Consider the following 14,061-nt stretch of genomic DNA (forward strand, 5'->3'; position numbering starts at 1 on the left):
TCAGAACCTGCTGAATTCCACCTCTGATAAGCACCGCTTGGGAGGTCTGTTGTAAGTTTGAATAACTGCTACAAAACTAGTCAGTTAGAGAGGACTAACCTGTATTGTAATTTCTAACCTGCTGGATCAATGGTAGTCCTAGAATAATCAGATGAAGGAAGGTGTATTAATGTGAGCCTAGATATGGCTTAGGGGAAATTCATACTTCTCTGTCTTAACAGGAATTGTCACAGCAGCACAAAATAGTTATTTGACTTCATATTGTTTGATCTATTTAGACTATGCAGGTAGTCCTTGACTTACAACAGTTCATTTAGTGACCATTCAAAGTTACAATGGCACTGAAAAAAGTGACGTATGACCATTTTTCAAACTTACAACATTTGTAGCATCCCCATTATCGTGTGATCAAAATTCAGGTGCTTGTCAGCGGGTTCATACTTATGACCATTCCTGTATCCCAAGGTCATGTGATCACCCTTGGCGGCCTTTTCACAAGTAAAATCAACAGGGAAGACAGATTCACTGAACAACTATGTTACTCACTTATCAATTGCAATGATTCACTTAACAACTGTGGCAAGAAAGGTCATAAAATGGGGCAAAACTCACTTCACAAATGTTTCACTTAACAGCAGATACTTTGAGCTCGATTGTGGTGGTAAGTTGAAGATTACCTGTATTTTGCTCATGCTCAGACATAAGGATTTAGGAAGGAACATTCCTGAGAAAGATTTCACATGATTTCAGTCATGTAGAAGCCCTTCTTTTGTTTTAAGGAATCCCCAAGTTTACTAGTGTTGAGCACAAATGTAAAATTGTGGCTCAAAGAGTAGAAACTGACTGAAGCAAGGTGATGTCTAGAATCCATCTCAGTAAGTACACATGGCCTAAAACTACACCTCTGGCCTTCCGGATATTAAACTGCAATTCCCAGAAGCACCAGGGTTGAAGAATGTTGGGGATTTTAATTAAAAGCTAGAGTCTAGAATCATTTGGGAGAGCAATTTGATACTCATAGAGGCTTGTCTCGTGAGCAGTGGGTATTTGATTCCTGTAGTAAATTCTCAGTTCTTCCCTCATCTAAAAATACAACTTTGAGACGGAAAATTTTTGGCTAAGGTCAGTTATGGTAATGACCTTTTAAGTATTTTAAATTGTGTCAATATAAATTTCCATATGATAGATGGAAAACACAAACTGGATGGACTTGCACATGGAATTAAACATTACCATGCAGGCTACAGCAGCTCTTTTACTGTTATTGTTGTTGTATTTGGGTTACAAAATCTTTGCCGATCATTACAAAGTGCCAGAAATCTGATTTAGCATTTGCTCGCCTCTGATGATCAGGTCTTTCATTGATTTGTCCCCATGAACTTCATATTAGCCTTTCCATTCCCCCCCTTTGCATTTTTTTCATATTAAAATTCATGTCTGTAAATACCTCAGGACATAAATGCTAGCAAAAATCCATATTCACGCCCTGGAGGCTCCTAGTATCAATTTCAGCTATAAAGAAAATAGCAAAGAACAGGAAAGGAATTGAAATGAAATGAAAGGGTCTAACAAAGAAAGACTGTGAGCAAATTATTAATACGTATTTCTGGTTTGTAAGAAGGGGGATTTGGTGGCTAAGACACAATCTTATTAAAAGAAGCATGTTTTCAAGAGAGAAATAATATCTTAAATGTTGATCTGATCCATATCTGATGTCTTTCAGATATGTTGGGACTACAACTCCCTGCATTCTTATTCAACATATCCTTCAGTCAAAAGTTAGAAATTCTGGAAATTGTAATTTTGTTATACCTGAAAGGAAGATAGGGTCTCTTATTTATTCCAGGGAATTTTTGGTTTGGAGAGCAGTAATCCAGAAGGTATAATCTGTAAAAGAGACAACATCTAATGTTAATCATTCCAGCTGTATATATAACATATATATACATCAGCCATGCAAATTGTTTTTCCCCAATGGCATCATTCATACTGATCTTGGCATTTAAAATTTGTGAAGTCTTCTAAAACCACAGAATTGTAGGTGTTAAAGCAAGGTATTATGGGATAGCATACAAGTGAATTGATGGAGTATGGTGCCTAATAGCCAAGTCTGGTGAGTTCACACCTCCCAGCTCGCCTTAGTCGTTTATGTGAGGTAAACTTCCGCAAAGCCTAAGGGTAGTTTGTCATGTGAAATATACCAGTCATCATCATCTTTCTTGCCAGGTTTGCGTCCCAGATGATAAATTTCAAGGATTTTGAATATTCTTTGCCAGTACACTATGAAGAATCTGTCAGGGAAACCTAAAGTAGAAACGCTTTTAATTTTCAATAATTCCTGGCCTTGCACCAATCAGGGTAAAATGTGGGGAGGCTGCTTTCCTTTCATGCCTCGTCCCATTGGTTGGGTCAGCTGACATCAGATCAGACCCTTGGGAAGAATCCATGAAGAAGGAGGACACTTAGACTCAGGAGTGGGCTTCAAAAATTTTATTAACGGGTTCTCTGCGAAGTTGCCGGGTGGGGTGGCCATGGTGGGTGTGGCCTAGTCTGCCTCCTATACAACACAAGAATGTAACACCTCCAGCTCTCTTCCCAGACATATCCACCCCCCGTTACTTATGGCAGCCAAAAGATGCAAAGCAATAGAAAAGATCTTGAAGGCTGATGTTGCCCATTTTTCTCCCTCCCTGAGCCTCTGCGCTCACCCTGCACTTACCTGCATCCAAAACGGGCCACGTGGGGACTCCTGGGAAGGGCGGGGAGGGGTGGGCAGGGCCAGCCAGGAGTGGGATTTGGGGGTTCTCCAAACTGCACAGAATCTTAGCTAGGGGCTCTCCCACAAACCCCCAGCATCCCACCCCTGCTTACACTCCTATAGATGTTTCTCGTCTCTGTGAAACCTTCCCTCCCACAGCATGGCCAGTGAACATGCAATAGGGTACCACCAGCTAATGACGTTTGGTGGCAGTAAGTCTGTTTTCCATCCAAGAGGGAGCCCTGATCAGACTGAGTTGTCAAGCCCACAAAATTGCTTAAGGTTATTATTAATGCCGTGGTCTCGCATTTTTCAGTCTTCCACGAAATGAATGTTACCAGCTGATCAGGAGCCTGGTCTGCTCCCCACTGTAGGTTCTGAATAGCATCTGGTCCATAGGAATTGGCAGGCAGTGTTATGGGGCATGGAGATAAAAACTGCCAAGATCCCTTTGGAATCCCTTCTGGGAGTCCCCTTTCCCTTTTTTAACTTCTTCCCTCTGGTGGGGAACAGCAATTTGGGGATCCCAGGGAGAATGCTGTTTTCCCAGCTGTCCTGAGATTCTTCGTCTTCCCCCCCACCCCTTCCCTGGGGCTCTTCCCATTTGAGATGATGGCCTTTGAGTTCTTTCTCCCTCCAATCAGCCTTTATTTGATTTATTTCTGCTCCCTTTCAATTATGTCATTTCTGAGCATATTTTATTACATAATAGCAGATCACCTTAGTTAGATTAATGATGTCCCTATATAAGCTATTTAGCTTTCTGCAATCTCCTAGCACCAGTCCCTGTCCCAAGAGGTGGTGCTGTACTGGCTCACTGAAGGAAAAAAAAAAGGACGACCAGTTTCGGTCAAATCGATCTTCCTTCAGGCTGTTGTCCTTTTCTAGAGGGCAGAACTAAATGTGATGGCAGCAGGCCTCTATTTTGAATGTGAGTTCAGCCAAGCAGAATAGGAATGGTGGTGAAGAGCAGTGCAGGGAGGGAGATCCTTGTACTGGAGTGGAGAACAAAGGCCCCTGCTTATGCAAACTATATCTATTCATATCCAGATAATGAAGTTTGTTTTAATTAGCGCATCGTATCATGTCACAATTTGTTCCTATTAGATGTTTTCTCGAAATGCTGTAAATTCAGAACCATTACACAGATCTTGACTGGCTTGATCGGAGACTTCATAATTTCCACTCTTCTTTCATTCTGATTCTTCCATGTTCTTTATGAAAAGATCGGCTCTATTCAGAACAGGAAATAATGGTTTTGGTAAGGGATATAATGTCGATGGAGGATATTAGCAGCAGCAGACTTTCCAGCCTAATTTTTGAGGTCTGCTTTGTCAAATAAAACAGATGAATTAAATCTATTAGAGATTTAGCATATCTATTTTGTTTGTTTGTGGGTTTTTTAATGGAAAAAATAGTACCAATGATTTTCAAATTTCATCTCTGATGAAGGAGCTTGCAGGAACAAGGAGCTGCATGCAGTTCTCAGGCTGGAGTTGAATGAATTGATGTGCTGTCAGGTAACTTTTTTTTTAATAAAAGAAGAAACCCTGGCATGATCAATCAAGAAATAAGAACAAGGGTTAGCACCTAACCAACTGATACTTTTGAAAGGCCTAACAAGGACTTGAAAGTTTTAGTTGTTGTACTAAATTAGGAAAAGTTTAATTAGTCCCACAATGGGCCTGGAACCTGGACAAACACAAGAAGCCTGAGAACACTCAAATCTGTATGGTTGTGACTGGGCGCATCAGAACTTGCCTTTGCTACCTGGAACTAAGGGCCTTGTTTATTCAGAATCATGAGACTTCCTGAGGAATAGGCAAATTGTGGGATCTAAGATACAGATATGTATGCACATCTTTGCCTCTCTCTTCCAAAATATTGACCCTTTATAGACAGGTATATATATTCTACTTGATCGTATACCCTAGTTTGGTTTTGAGTGTAAAAATTTCTGGCTTCTGGATTCGTGAGTGAAGCTTTATTTATCTGATGTGTTTCAGAAAGAGAAAAAAAGAGAGAGAGAGCACTTTCCATTAGTCAAAGCAGTTAGAAATAATAGAAAGCAAGCAAAAATCAAGCAAATTAAAAATAAAATTAAAAGACTTAATGAAAACATCGTTTAAAAAACAAGAACTATCAATGTCCACCCAATTCAACAGAAAAACGACTTAAGCCTGCCTCCATAAGAATGTCTTTGTCCACTGACAGAAAGAAATTAGAAAAGCTTAGATTTCATATGACTGTACCCTAACCCAGTATGCTTACTCTCCATTTCCTGACCAGTATCCTGATGGGTTTAAATTCAACATAGGACAATCCCCACCACAATTCTCCACATCTAATCCTTTTCTTTTCTTTTGGACAGCCTTAAAATATTTGCAGCACCTGAACTGATTTAGAACTGTTTGAATGGGTCAGAGCACCAGGTTTCGGCTCCCTCATCTGATGAACTTGAAGGTGCTGTGTACAATAAATATAAAGAGCACTAATCTGTGCTAAAACAAACCCAGAATCTTTTCAAGATAATGCAAATAAAGCCCTGCTCTGTGACATCTTGTTCTGCCGAGTAAGCATCTTCGTATGCATATTTGCTTAGTCTGCAGCCCTCTGTGCATTTTCTGGAAAGGAAGCCCCATTGAATAAAATGGGGCTTTGTTCCAAGGAAAATTGATGAGAATCGAGCTGTATGTCTGCATCTGTGCTGATCATGAGTGCTAATGTTAAGCAATTACATATAACCTCACCACGAGGGCCTTGGTCTGCATCAACTGCTGATGCTCAATAGCCTCTTCAAATCATAAGATGTTGTCAAGGACTTGCCTATATTTTATCAAACTTACTCAGTAGCTATGAGAGTTATAAATGTGGGTGAGGAGGGGAGACATGAATAAAAATATGGATTCTAAAGGATTTCTATTTTATATGCTCTGCAGCACTGATGAGGATGTTTTTGAAAAAGTCTCCCTTCATTGCATAGTTGATGAAATGGTTCCTTCTTAATCTGTTGCAACACACAAAAGAGTTCATTTTACTTTCAATCTGATCCTTCACGTTGGGTACCTTTGAAACTGCAGTACAAATACATTGCTCAATTCTTCCACGAGATAGATTGGCAGCAGATTTTCCATTTATCTTAAAACGTTTAGCTGAATCAGAATACTCTTTTACCTCGCATTCTCCACTCTTGATATAGTCCTTCTTCACCAACTAATGTAGATACTAAGATAGGAAAGATGGAAAAAAAATGGAAGGAAATAGAAGGTAGGAAAAAGCTGCAATTTTTTTCCTGGAAATTTATACATGGAATTAGAAAAATTGACTTCTGACCTAAAAGACTTTAACAGATTGGTGCTACTAAGACTAAATCATTGGCCACAGATCTTGGCCCAATCTCGGCCACAGATCTTGGTCCAATCTTGACTCTTGGGGTTCTAATCTCAGTACCTACATGATATTAAAAATCATCAGAGATATTGCCACCTCCCACTTCTTTCTCTGTCCCTCCTCCTTCCTCAAAGTCTCTCTGGACAAGTGAAGACACCACAGACAATGGCTGATTTCTTCTGCAGGGCTCCCAACTGCTTTTAAATGTAGAAGGAGAGAAACAAAAGGTGCCTGTTAAGAAATAGGAAGGGGGATGTGCAAAGGAGGAAGGGAATACTAACAATACTTGGAGGTGTGCATATTTTCATGCACCAAGAAGGTATCTATCCTACCCAAGCGTCCTCAACTCCAGCAGCATGGCTGTTGTCTCCATCAGCACTCTGACCAGCCTCCCATATTCTCTTATCTGCCTCTGATATGAGGATCAGGAACTAGAATGAAAGACAAGCATTTCTCTCTCTTTCCTAAAACAGGAGCCCGAGGTCTTGCAACAAAGCTGAATAATGGGGATTCAAGACAGTCGACAGGTAGCACATGTTCATACAATGTAGGTGGGAATAAACTTTATAGCTCCATCCAAGTGCTGTCCACCACTGCCTGTGCTAGTAGAAAACTACAGTAACATCAAATCGATCTCTGTGGTCAGGGGTGGGATTCTATCAGTTCAGCCTGGTTCTATAGAACTGGTGGCTCCGAAGAGCAGCTGACACTGAACCTTTTCTTCGGCTGGGCTTACCCACCCGCCCGGGCTCTAGGCTGTCCTTTATTCTTACCTTAGTTGCTTTGCGTGACACAGCTGAGTGCCGCGCATCAGCAGGAGATGGTATTGCTTGCAGGAGAAGATGTTTTGCAAATACTGTGCACATGCACACTCACCAAACCGGTTGTTATGCAGGTAGGATCCCACCCCTGTCTGTGGTACTGTCTGTATTTACAGCGTACAGTACAAATAAGAATAGGACTTGGTGCATTTTCTCAGCTTTGTCTGTCTCTCCCCTTTAACATGGTCCAGGGGCTGGCCTTGAAAAAGAGATGAATTTCCACAGCTAGTTTATTGGAGTTAAACATCTGGCAATATGTGGTATGTTTTTGCATAAATATGTTCATAGGTTCTTTTTGACAGTTCGAGAGTCGAATAAAAAACATGTCCTTGACTCCTAGAGATCTTCCAATACATAAAATATTAGGCTTTTTACCTCTCACCAAGCTTAAGTCTAGGAATCCGCTTTGGGATAACATACCACTGTCTTACTATCTAGATGAACTATGGCTATTAAGATGGTGACTTTTAATAATCACCACTGAACAGATCGCGTAGATCCAACAAAACCACGTTCAAGAAGGCAGTTGCCCTGAAAAATATGCAGCCACCTGAATAGAATCATTACAGGCCATGCCATAACTAAGGCAAACCTCTTTAAATGGAGATGACAGAGACCCCGCAATGTGCCTGTGATACACTAGACAAACAATAACACATATAGTTCAAGAATGTCTCCTCAGGAAATTTCAAGGCACTTGGGATAATCTTATCACAGCCATATTAGAAGCAGTTAGATAGTTAGCTTCCTCAGATATTAAATTATAACATCTATCCCATTGCAAATCTATGGCTCCATATTATGACTATTTTATTATGGTTTAATCTTAATTTAATATTTTGTCTCCTATATTGTATTGTCTGCATCTATCTATCTATCTATCTATCTATCTATCTATCTATCTATCTATCTATCATCTATTCATCTATCCATCCATCCATCCATCCATCCATCTATCTATCTATCTATCCTGATGTTTTATTTAAACTAAATTTGTACATCAGTGACTGCATGACCTCAGTAGATGCCATAAGCTAAATAAATAAACAGGTTCTTTTTGAACATAACTTTCATATTATTTCAGGAGGGTATTAACCCTGCTGTTGGTCAATCACTGTTCAGATTAATCCAGATTTCCAATCTGTTGAGTACAAGGAAGAAGCTGTTTTGAAACAACTGCATTTTCCCAATGCCAAAAAGAGAATGGCCCTGGGCCGAACAGTCAGAGAGAACACGGGGGCGTATCCATATCAGTCTAATGTGGCCAATGGAGGCCACATGGATTGCATGTACTAGAGATGACTTCACTTTGCTGCTAATAGTATTTTTGGTGAAGCTTGTTCACTGTATCCATGGTAAAACATGGTTTGGGAGAAGGAGGAAGCACTACTGTACTTGAAAACTGGGCAGCTACAGGGGACCTATCCAGAGGTGGTATTCAGCCAGTTCGGATAGGTTCTGGCGTACCAGTAGTGGAAATTTTGACTAGTTTGGAGAACCGGCAAATACCACCTCTGATTGGTCCCACCCACCCACCCCTGCCATTAGCTCTCCAATATTCCCTTGTTTTTTACCTCAGCTGATTTGCGCGGCGGAACGTATTGCCCGCCTCAGCTGAGCTAAAAAACAGCTCAGCTCACTCACCAGCGTTCGGACAGAGGTCGGTCTTTGAACCCTGTGCAAGCATAGAACTGCTCATAGAACCAGTAGGAAAAAATTTGGGAACCCACCACTGGACCTAACGCTATCTCATGGCTGAGCTGGTGAGCAGATGATGGCGATTTTAAGAGCAGAAAAAAGAGGTTGCTAGGTCATGTTTCTGCCACAGTTAACTTCAAGTGAACAAAATCCTCCCTAGAGAGCCACAGGTTCTTTACAGGCAACTGATTCAAAAGATGTCCTGTGCTGGAACTTATCAAAAATGGGTGCCAAGGTTTTTTTTTTCATGCAAACAATTTCTATTTTCTGCAGATATGGTTTGATTTAGTTCTGCATGGGTTTTGCTAGCACCTATACTATAGGTAGTTTTCATTTATTGTCCACAATTAGGACCTCCAAGCTGGTCAAGAGGTTGTTAAGTAAAGCCATATTTTTCAAAATATTTTAAATTAGGTACATTTTCTTCCATACTTATACTTCAGCTTTCCCTTGTTTTATAGACCTGGGAAGACTGTTTTATAGACCTGGGAAGACTGTAAAATTAGGTACATTTTCTTCCATACTTATACTTCAGCTTTCCCTTGTTTTATAGACCTGGGAAGACTGTAAAAGTCACAAAGTCACTTTTTCATTACCATCGTAACTGCAGGTGGTCACTAAATGAGGCAGTCACTAAACAAAGACTGCTTGAAATCAACTAATACAAAGCAAGAAATTATGCTTAGTTATTTTTTAAAAGACTTACTAAACTTTATAAGATAGGGAAGCTGTATCTCTCTAATCAGAGGTCGGCAAACTGTGGCCCTCAGGCCAAATCTGGCCTGTTTTTGTATAGCTTGCAAGCTAAGTATGTACAGGTGGGCAGGTGAGTGGCAGATTGCCAGGTCTGAGACTCAATCAAATCTTCTGATTTTAAACAATATACAATTGTTTAAATCTGTCTGTGAATCCAAACATGATAAAATTTCCCTTCTCGTTCTAGCATAAATTTGTCTTTGTAACATTCTAGACAATTTCTCTGGTGATTTACCAATGGCACATCATTTTATGAAAATTCTATTTATAACCTTGTGTAAATTTCAATACTTTCAGCCACATATTTTTCCATTGTTCCATCTATATATTATGACAAAAAATTTAGCTCAGTTTTTTATCATACATTCTTTCACCTGTTCTTCTGTATCAAATTTCAATAAAAGTTTATACATTTTAATAATTATATATTCAACATTTGTACTAATTCTATTTCAAACTCAGTTGTACAATGTTCAAAACCATAAATACTTTTTTCGAAGTGCCAGATGCCTCACCTATAAAAATCAAGGAAGTTTCTGAAGTTATAAAAATAAATAAATCAGGAAAGGCTCCTGAACCACATAGTATTAACATATTTATTATAAATTATTTAAGGAGGAACTTTTACAACCTTTACAAAACATAACTCTATTTTTCAAGGAAGAAAAATGAGAAGGACATGACCTGAGATTTGGGCGGCATGGATATTTCAGGTATTACAAGGTCAAGATTAATGTGGATTTTAAGAATTAGTATGTTAAATGTGCCATATTGAGAATATAAAATAGATACAAACCCAGATTGTGCCCCAAAACATCTATGTGGTTTTCAGCACAAGGAGCATTTTATAGATGAGAAATAATAGGCAAACATAAATGGCTAACTTATCATCAGATGCTAGAATTTTGTGAGGAGAATGTAAAATACGATGAAGTAAAAAATTGGTGGCAGAGGGACATTGTTGTCAAGGGTTTTCTTATTTACTTTTTAGTTAATAAGTCTCTTATTTTTGTAGTAGGATCCTATAGTATTAGATTTTAGTTTAGTATTAGTTTATTAGTCAGGATAAACTTGGCCCTGGTTTGCTGAGTGCTAGTAAGAATTCAGGTTAGCTAATGCACTTATAGGGAATGCAAGTTAGATAAATATATAAATAAACTTGAGATCAGAGGAAAGCCATAGAGAAACAGTTCTCATAGGCAAGGATAAAAAAGTTTGCTCTTTTGTAATAAAGCAAAGATTCCAGTTATTATCTGGTTTTTAAAAAATGCATAAAGATGGAAGTTCAAGGGCTAATATAAATAATTGTGATAGCAGCAGCTAGGGGCAGCAACCAATTGTGGGAGAGGAGCAGTATGAAACAGGGCACCAGGAAGGAATGGAAGATAGGCTTGATACTCTAAATCTAGCACTAATTATAATCCAGTTCTCAGTCCCTGGGATCCAATAGAATAGATAAAAGTATAATCACACTAAACTAAACTAAAGGTATAATCAATATAAGAGTGATTCTGACTCCATGAAAGACAATTTTTCCTCAGGCCTGAGACAAAGAAAGGAGGCTGTGTGAAGCAATTGTTTCACTACAACATCACTGTTCAGGCCAATTCAGATTTAGAGTGTAAGGCATCCAGAAAGTATCCATGATATCAATCACTCCAAGACATTTCTCTCCAATTGATTTATTTAGAAACAGATCTGGCATGTCAAAGGCAATTTCCCAAGTGAAATTATTTTCGCGCGTTACACAGAATCCACCTTCTCTCCTCTCTTCTCTCCTCCCACTTCTACACTTCATAAATCACGAGAACCAATTAACTGCCACTGGAATTTCTTAATATGACATACAGAATAACCTTGAACTTTTCAACTCCTCCAACTCTCTTTAAAAATGTGGCAGCTGAATTTTAAAGCTGACAGGCATCCCCCCTTGAAAACTCCTCCTCCTAAAAGAAAGGGAAAAAAACCAGATACAGGGATTAACACATTTTCCTTAAACCCCCCCACCCCCCCGAGGAGCTTTCAGTTTGTGGGGAAAATCCTCATGGAATTGGTTAACTAACTGATCAGCATGAACATCCCAACTCTTTACCCAACTAGCATCTGAGAGAGGGTATCCTTTCCATAAGACCAAATATTGCAATCGGCCACAGTGTAATCTAGAATTGAGAATTTTTTGAATTTCATAATGTGTTTCCCCCTGTACCATTAATGGTTTAGGGGGAGCGATTGGCGGTGGTCTTATCATTTATGTAGTAGCTGGTTTTAGTAAGCTACAATGGAATACTGGATGAATTTTCCCCAATATTCGAGGAAGACTTAATTGGACAGTGACCGGATTGATTATCTTTGAAATTGGGAACAGACCCAAGAATTTTGGACCCAGCTTCTTACTGGGCAGTTTCAGCCTAAGATACTTGGTCGACAAATATACTTTGTCCCCTACTTTAAAAGGCAGTTGAAGGAATCTATGTTTATCCACCTGTTTTTTATAATTTTTTGCAGCTTCGGTCAAAGCTTTTTTTGTATCTTCCCATCCTTTCTTTAATGAGTTCATCCATTCTGTTAGGGACATGGATGAGGGAGGTTGTCTAGGTAACTCTGGAATTGGGACAAAATCCATTCCAGTGTTGATTTGGAATGGAGTTAATCCCGTGCTGCTATGTACTGCATTATTGTAAGCAACCTCTGCAAAAGGTAATAACTCAGCCCAATTTTCTTGTTGATAATTTACATAGCATCTAATGTATTGCTCAATCATGGTGTTAGCCCTCTCCGCTGCTCCATTACAAGCAGGATGGAAAGCTGAGGATAACCCTTGAGAGGAACCAATGGATTTCAGAAATTCCCTCCAAAATTTTGCGGTAAATTGTACCCCTCTGTCTGATATTATTCTATGAGGTACTCCATGTAGTCTATAGATATGTTTCACGAACAGCTTTGCAAGTTTTTTTGCAGGCTATAAAATGGGCCTGTTTAGAGAATAAGTCAATTATAGTCCAAATGATCGTATTCCCTTCACTCTTAGGTAATTCAACAACAAAGTCCATTGCGATCTCTTCCCAAGGTTAGGTTGGTTCAGCAACTTGTTGCAGGAGGCTAGGGGGTTTTCCAGTTCTGTTTTTCATTGTGGCACAAATTGAGCAACTTTTTACATAGTTCTCGACATCAAGTTTCATTTTTGGCCACCAGAACTGTCTTCTCAGTAAATGTAGGGTTTTTAGGACTCCAAAGTGGCCTCCCAGCCGGGAGTCGTGGCTACGCTTTAGTACCAGTAGTCTTAGGGTTGTGGGTACATAAAGCTTAGTCCCTTTCCAAGCTAGTCCATCATTCATTGTCAACTCGGTTTGATGGTCCAGGAACTAAGGGTCAGTCAATAGGGCCGTTTTCAATTCTGTAGTCAGCTTATCTTCCAGGTGTTTGGGGTTGCGGTTGGCTTGGGCTCGTGTGGTCACTTAGCCTGCCGATTGAACATCTGAAATTAAGGCTTGTACTATTTCCTCTCGGCTGTCAAACTGAGGTTTTCTGGACAGAGCGTCCGCCAGTACGTTTTTCCTTCCGGGGATATATTTAATGTTAAAGTTGAATCGCTTGAAATATTGGGCCCAGCAGACTTGTTTGGGCAATAATCTCCTAGGGGTCTTTAGAGCCTCGAGGTTCTTATGATCAGTCCATACCTCAAAGGCTTCTGGCACCCCTTCTAGAAAATGCCTCCAAGTCAACAAAGCCCATCGTACGTGCAAATGCTTCTTTCTCCCAGACCGCCCACCTTTGCTCTGTGTCTGTCAGCTTTTTGGACACATAAGCGCAATGCACCAGTCGGCCTTGAGAGTCCTTTTGCAGAAAAATGGCTGCCACCGCTACATCACTTGCATCCGTTTGGACAATAAAAGGCTTGGTCGCGTCTGGGTGCTGGAGGATGGGCTCAGCTGCAAAGAGGTGTTTTAAGGCCTCGAAAGCTTTCTGACAGTCCATAGTCCAAGCCAGGGGTTGACTTGGCTTTGGTTTGGTGGGCGATGGGCCCGTTTTTAATAGCTCCGTCAATGGGAGGGCAACTTCAGCAAAGGACGGAATGAATTGTCTATAGAAGTTGGAAAAACCCAAGAAACTTTGAAGTTGTTTTCGGGTTCTGCGGGGTTGCCAGTCCAGCACCGCTTTCACCTTTCCGGGGTCCCTTTCAATCCAAAGGTTGGATATTCGGTAGCCTAAGTAGTCCAACGACTCTTTGTGGAATTCGCATTTTGAGAGTTTCACATATAATTTGGCGTCTAGAAGTTTTTCTAGAACTTGTTGGACCAATTGAACATGTTCTTCCATGGTTTCGCTGAAGATAAGGATGTCACCCAAGTACACGAGGACCCCCCCGGGAAAGGTGTGGGTGTAGCACCTCATTGATGAGCTGCATAAACACTGCAGGAGCCCCCTGAAGTCCGAAATGCATGACTTTGAATTGGAAGCTACTCAGAGGGCAGTTAAAAGCAGTTTTTCACTCATCTCCTTCTTTGATGCGGACCCAGTAGTAAGCTCCCCTGATATCTAGCTTGGTCTCCTTCTTCCAATCAGACAGAATAGCAATCTGCCTGGGCTCAAGAAAGATTTCTCTTCAACCAGCTGGGTTACCTCTGGGTTTTAACAACT

General features: G+C 40.2%; 1 protein-coding gene and 1 long non-coding RNA gene across 2 annotated transcripts in view; one reads left to right on the forward strand and one right to left on the reverse strand.

Moving 5' to 3' along the window:
- Positions 1-14,061, forward strand: part of KCND1 (potassium voltage-gated channel subfamily D member 1) — a 55,743-nt gene that overhangs the window by 20,472 nt on the left and 21,210 nt on the right. The gene's annotated exons all lie outside the window — the stretch shown is intronic.
- On the reverse strand, positions 687-5,970 carry LOC148132333 (uncharacterized). The gene is made up of 3 exons (XR_015747850.1): positions 5,933-5,970; positions 1,813-1,887; positions 687-724 (listed from the first exon to the last, which is right to left on the reverse strand). It is a non-coding gene; the product is annotated as an uncharacterized LOC148132333 (long non-coding RNA).

This window comes from Notechis scutatus, chromosome 2 (genome assembly GCF_049901735.1).
Source record: "Notechis scutatus isolate UNSWTSFEM ecotype Mainland chromosome 2, rNotScu1.2, whole genome shotgun sequence".
NCBI classification, from domain to species: Eukaryota; Metazoa; Chordata; class Lepidosauria; order Squamata; family Elapidae; genus Notechis; species Notechis scutatus.